Source organism: Apium graveolens, unplaced genomic scaffold, assembly GCF_009905375.1.
Source record: "Apium graveolens cultivar Ventura unplaced genomic scaffold, ASM990537v1 ctg6321, whole genome shotgun sequence".
NCBI lineage: Eukaryota > Viridiplantae > Streptophyta > Magnoliopsida > Apiales > Apiaceae > Apium > Apium graveolens.
Window position 1 is genome coordinate 1 of NW_027419379.1, and position 5,121 is coordinate 5,121.

Here is a 5,121-nt window from a genome sequence, read left to right on the forward strand (position 1 = left end):
TTTTTATTCTTATTTTTTCTATTTTTTAATTTTTTTATCAGTTTATCGCGTAATAATGCAAAACCGCTCTAAATCGTATATACAATTACTTTGCACTTCTCTGACGGGTGCGATCATACCAGCACTAATGCACCGGATCCCATCAGAACTCCGAAGTTAAGCGTGCTTGGGCGAGAGTAGTACTAGGATGGGTGACCCCCTGGGAAGTCCTCGTGTTGCACCCCTTTTTTCGTTTCACGTTTTTTTTCTTCTTAATTTTTTTTCCTCTTTGTACAACACATTTCTTCGATGTTTAGTTCATAATTTTTCCTTTATTTTTATTTTTCTTATTTTTATTCTTATTTTTTCTATTTTTTAATTTTTTTATCAGTTTATCGCGTAATAATGCAAAACCGCTCAAATCTTCGTATATACAATTACTTTGCACTTCTCTGACGGGTGCGATCATACCAGCACTAATGCACCGGATCCCATCAGAACTCCGAAGTTAAGCGTGCTTGGGCGAGAGTAGTACTAGGATGGGTGACCCCCTGGGAAGTCCTCGTGTTGCACCCCTTTTTTCGTTTCATTTTTTTCTTCTTAATTATTTTTCCCTCTTTGTAACAACACTTTTCTTCGATGTTTAGTTCATAATTTTTTCCACTTATTCTTTTATTTTTTCTTATTTTTATCTATTTTTTCTATTTTTTAATTTTTTTATCAGTTTATCGCGTAATAATGCAAAACCGCTCTAAATCTTCGTATATACACATACTTTGCACTTCTCTGACGGGTGCGATCATACCAGCACTAATGCAACGGATCCCATCAGAACTCCGAAGTTAAGCGTGCTTGGGGCGAGAGTAGTAATAGGATGGTGACCCCCTGGGAAGTCCTCGTGTTGCAACCCCTTTTTCGTTTCACGTTTTGTTTCTTCTTACTTTTTTTTCCTCTTTGTACAACACATTCTTCGATGTTTAGTTCATAATTTTTCCCTTTATTCTTTTATTTTTTCTTATTTTTATTCTTATTTTTTATTTTTTAATTTTTTTATCAGTTTATCGCGTAATAATGCAAAACCGCTCTAAATCTTCGTATATACAATTACTTTGCACTTCTCTGACGGGTGCGATCATACCAGCACTAATGCACCGGATCCCATCAGAACTCCGAAGTTAAGCGTGCTTGGGCGAGAGTAGTACTAGGATGGGTGACCCCCTGGGAAGTCCTCGTGTTGCACCCTTTTTCGTTTCACGTTTTTTTCTTCTTAATTTTTTTCCTCTTTGTACAACACATTTCTTCGATGTTTAGTTCATAATTTTTCCTTTATCTTTTTTTTTTCTTATTTTTATTCTTATTTTTCTATTTTTTAATTTTTTTATCAGTTTATCGCGTAATAATGCAAAACCGCTCTAAATCTTCGTATATACAATTACTTTGCACTTCTCTGACGGGTGCGATCATACCAGCACTAATGCACCGGATCCCATCAGAACTCCGAAGTTAAGCGTGCTTGGGCGAGAGTAGTACTATGATGGGTGACCCCCTGGGAAGGTCCTGTGTTGCACCCTTTTTTTCGTTTCACGTTTTTTTCTTCTTAATTTTTTTTCCTATTGTTACAACACATTTCTTCGATGTTTAGTTCATTAATTTTTCCTTTATTATTTTTTTTTTTCTATTTTTGTCTATTATTATTTTTTATATTTTTAATTTTTTTATAAGTATCGGTTTTAATAATGCCAAAACAGCTACTAAATCTTCGAATATACAATTACTTTGCACTTTCTCTGACGGGTGCGATCATAACAGATACTAATGAACGGAATCCCCAATCATTAACTCCGAAGTTTAAAGTGCTTGGGCTGAGATGAGGTAGTAATAGGAATGGGTGAACCCTGGGAAGTCCCGTTTGTGGCAATATTTTTTCGTTTCCCGTTTTTTTTTTTCTTCTTAATTTTTTTCCTATTTGTACAACACATTTCTTCGATGTTTAGTTCATAATTTTCCTTTATTCTTTTATTTTTTCTTATTTTTTTATTTTTCTATTTTTTAATTTTTTTATCAGTTTATCGCGTAATAATGCAAAACCGCTCTAAATCTTCGTATATACAATTACTTTGCACTTCTCTGACGGGTGCGATCATACCAGCACTAATGCACCGGATCCCATCAGAACTCCGAAGTTAAGCGTGCTTGGGCGAGAGTAGTACTAGGATGGGTGACCCCCTGGGAAGTCCTCGTGTTGCACCCCTTTTTTCGTTTCACGTTTTTTTCTTCTTAATTTTTTTCCTCTTTGTACAACACATTTCTTCGATGTTTAGTTCATAATTTTTCACTTTATTCTTTTTTTTTTTTTATTTTTTTATTATTTTTTCTATTTTTTAATTTTTTTATCAGTTTATCGCGTAATAATGCAAAACCGCTCTAAATCTTCGTATATACAATTACTTTGCACTTCTCTGACGGGTGCGATCATACCAGCACTAATGCACCGGATCCCATCAGAACTCCGAAGTTAAGCGTGCTTGGGCGAGAGTAGTACTAGGATGGGTGACCCCCTGGGAAGTCCTCGTGTTGCCCCTTTTTCGTTTCACGTTTTTTTTCTTCTTAATTTTTTTCCTCTTTGTACACACATTTCTTCGATGTTTAGTTCATAATTTTTCACTTTATTTTTTATTTTTTCTTATTTTTATTCTTATTTTTCTATTTTTTAATTTTTTTATCAGTTTATCGCGTAATAATGCAAAACCGCTCTAAATCTTCGTATATACAATTACTTTGCATTCTCTGACGGGTGCGATCATACCAGCACTAATGCACCGGATCCCATCAGAACTCCGAAGTTAAGCGTGCTTGGGCGAGAGTAGTACTAGGATGGGTGACCCCCTGGGAAGTCCTCGTGTTGCACCCTTTTTTCGTTTCACGTTTTTTTTTCTTAATTTTTTTCCTCTTTGTACAACACATTCTTCGATGTTTAGTTCATAATTTTTCCTTTATTCTTTTATTTTTTCTTATTTTTATTCTTTTTTCTATTTTTTAATTTTTTTTATCAGTTTATCGCGTAATAATGCAAAACCGCTCTAAATCTTCGTATATACAATTACTTTGCACTTCTCTGACGGGTGCGATCATACCAGCACTAATGCACCGGATCCCATCAGAACTCCGAAGTTAAGCTTGGGCGAGAGTAGTACTAGGATGGGTGACCCCCTGGGAAGTCCTCGTGTTGCACCCCTTTTTTCGTTTCACGTTTTTTTTCTTCTTAATTTTTTTCCTCTTTGTACAACACATTTCTTCGATGTTTAGTTCATAATTTTTCCTTTATTTTTATTTTTTCTTATTTTTATCTATTTTTTCTATTTTTTATTTTTTTATCAGTTTATCGCGTAATAATGCAAAACCGCTCTAAATCTTCGTATATACAATTACTTTGCACTTCTCTGACGGGTGCGATCATACCAGCACTAATGCACCGGATCCCATCAGAACTCCGAAGTTAAGCGTGCTTGGGCGAGAGTAGTACTAGGATGGGTGACCCCTGGGAAGTCTCGTGTTGCACCCTTTTTTCGTTTCACGTTTTTTTTCTTCTTAATTTTTTTTCCTCTTTGTACAACACATTTCCGATGTTTAGTTCATAATTTTTCATTTATTCTTTTATTTTTTTATTTTTATTCTTATTTTTTCTATTTTTTAATTTTTTATCAGTTTATCGCGTAATAATGCAAAACCGCTCTAAATCGTATATACAATTACTTTGCACTTCTCTGACGGGTGCGATCATACCAGCACTAATGCACCGGATCCCATCAGAACTCCGAAGTTAAGCGTGCTTGGGCGAGAGTAGTACTAGGATGGGTGACCCCTGGGAAGTCCTCGTGTTGCACCCCTTTTTTCGTTTCACGTTTTTTTCTTCTTAATTTTTTTTCCTCTTTGTACAACACATTTCTTCGATGTTTAGTTCATAATTTTTCACTTTATTCTTTTATTTTTTCTTATTTTTATTCTTATTTTTTCTATTTTTTAATTTTTTATCAGTTTATCGCGTAATAATGCAAAACCGCTCTAAATCTTCGTATATACAATTACTTTGCACTTCTCTGACGGGTGCGATCATACCAGCACTAATGCACCGGATCCCATCAGAACTCCGAAGTTAAGCGTGCTTGGGCGAGAGTAGTACTAGGATGGGTGACCCCCTGGGAAGTCCTCGTGTTGCACCCCTTTTTCGTTTCACGTTTTTTTTCTTCTTAATTTTTTTCCTCTTTGTACAACACATTTCTTCGATGTTTAGTTCATAATTTTTCCTTTATTCTTTTATTTTTTCTTATTTTATTCTTATTTTTTCTATTTTTAATTTTTTTATCAGTTTATCGCGTAATAATGCAAAACCGCTCTAAATCTTCGTATATACAATTACTTTGCACTTCTCTGACGGGTGCGATCATACCAGCACTAATGCACCGGATCCCATCAGAACTCCGAAGTTAAGCGTGCTTGGGCGAGAGTAGTACTAGGATGGGTGACCCCCTGGGAAGTCCTCGTGTTGCACCCCTTTTTTCGTTTCACGTTTTTTTTTTCTTAATTTTTTTTCCTCTTTGTACAACACATTTCTTCGATGTTTAGTTCATAATTTTTCCTATTCTTTTATTTTCTTATTTTATTATTTTTTCTATTTTTTTTTTTTATCAGTTTATCGCGTAATAATGCAAAACCGCTCTAAATCTTCGTATATACAATTACTTTGCACTTCTCTGACGGGTGCGATCATACCAGCACTAATGCACCGGATCCCATCAGAACTCCGAAGTTAAGCGTGCTTGGGCGAGAGTAGTACTAGGATGGGTGACCCCCTGGGAAGTCCTCGTGTTGCACCCTTTTTTCGTTTCACGTTTTTTTTCTTCTTAATTTTTTTTCCTCTTTGTACAACACATTTCTTCGATGTTTAGTTCATAATTTTTCTTTATTCTTTTATTTTTTCTTATTTTATTCTTATTTTTTCTATTTTTTTTTTTTATAGTTTATCGCGTAATAATGCAAAACCGCTCTAAATCTTCGTATATACAATTACTTTGCACTTCTCTGACGGGTGCGATCATACCAGCACTAATGCACGGATCCATCAAACTCCGCGTTAAGCGTGCT

The 5,121-nt window shown here is 35.2% G+C and overlaps 14 non-coding genes across 14 annotated transcripts; all 14 read left to right on the forward strand.

The window, feature by feature from the left end:
- The first annotated feature begins 105 nt into the window (after positions 1-105).
- Positions 106-224, forward strand: LOC141703181 (5S ribosomal RNA). Its single transcript, XR_012567385.1, has one exon. It is a non-coding gene; the product is annotated as a 5S ribosomal RNA (ribosomal RNA).
- Positions 225-436: 212 nt separating this feature from the next.
- Positions 437-555, forward strand: LOC141703192 (5S ribosomal RNA). Its single transcript, XR_012567395.1, has one exon. It is a non-coding gene; the product is annotated as a 5S ribosomal RNA (ribosomal RNA).
- Positions 556-770: 215 nt separating this feature from the next.
- LOC141703191 (5S ribosomal RNA) lies at positions 771-889 on the forward strand. The gene has a single exon (XR_012567394.1). It is a non-coding gene; the product is annotated as a 5S ribosomal RNA (ribosomal RNA).
- A 214-nt stretch (positions 890-1,103) lies between these two features.
- Positions 1,104-1,222, forward strand: LOC141703182 (5S ribosomal RNA). The gene has a single exon (XR_012567386.1). It is a non-coding gene; the product is annotated as a 5S ribosomal RNA (ribosomal RNA).
- A 209-nt stretch (positions 1,223-1,431) lies between these two features.
- LOC141703186 (5S ribosomal RNA) lies at positions 1,432-1,550 on the forward strand. The gene has a single exon (XR_012567389.1). It is a non-coding gene; the product is annotated as a 5S ribosomal RNA (ribosomal RNA).
- Positions 1,551-2,111: 561 nt separating this feature from the next.
- On the forward strand, positions 2,112-2,230 carry LOC141703193 (5S ribosomal RNA). The gene has a single exon (XR_012567396.1). It is a non-coding gene; the product is annotated as a 5S ribosomal RNA (ribosomal RNA).
- A 213-nt stretch (positions 2,231-2,443) lies between these two features.
- LOC141703188 (5S ribosomal RNA) lies at positions 2,444-2,562 on the forward strand. The gene has a single exon (XR_012567391.1). It is a non-coding gene; the product is annotated as a 5S ribosomal RNA (ribosomal RNA).
- Positions 2,563-2,771: 209 nt separating this feature from the next.
- On the forward strand, positions 2,772-2,890 carry LOC141703183 (5S ribosomal RNA). Its single transcript, XR_012567387.1, has one exon. It is a non-coding gene; the product is annotated as a 5S ribosomal RNA (ribosomal RNA).
- Positions 2,891-3,099: 209 nt separating this feature from the next.
- On the forward strand, positions 3,100-3,214 carry LOC141703190 (5S ribosomal RNA). Its single transcript, XR_012567393.1, has one exon. It is a non-coding gene; the product is annotated as a 5S ribosomal RNA (ribosomal RNA).
- Positions 3,215-3,424: 210 nt separating this feature from the next.
- On the forward strand, positions 3,425-3,541 carry LOC141703189 (5S ribosomal RNA). The gene has a single exon (XR_012567392.1). It is a non-coding gene; the product is annotated as a 5S ribosomal RNA (ribosomal RNA).
- A 207-nt stretch (positions 3,542-3,748) lies between these two features.
- On the forward strand, positions 3,749-3,866 carry LOC141703187 (5S ribosomal RNA). The gene has a single exon (XR_012567390.1). It is a non-coding gene; the product is annotated as a 5S ribosomal RNA (ribosomal RNA).
- Positions 3,867-4,081: 215 nt separating this feature from the next.
- LOC141703194 (5S ribosomal RNA) lies at positions 4,082-4,200 on the forward strand. Its single transcript, XR_012567397.1, has one exon. It is a non-coding gene; the product is annotated as a 5S ribosomal RNA (ribosomal RNA).
- A 212-nt stretch (positions 4,201-4,412) lies between these two features.
- On the forward strand, positions 4,413-4,531 carry LOC141703195 (5S ribosomal RNA). The gene has a single exon (XR_012567398.1). It is a non-coding gene; the product is annotated as a 5S ribosomal RNA (ribosomal RNA).
- Positions 4,532-4,735: 204 nt separating this feature from the next.
- LOC141703184 (5S ribosomal RNA) lies at positions 4,736-4,854 on the forward strand. Its single transcript, XR_012567388.1, has one exon. It is a non-coding gene; the product is annotated as a 5S ribosomal RNA (ribosomal RNA).
- Positions 4,855-5,121: the final 267 nt, after the last annotated feature.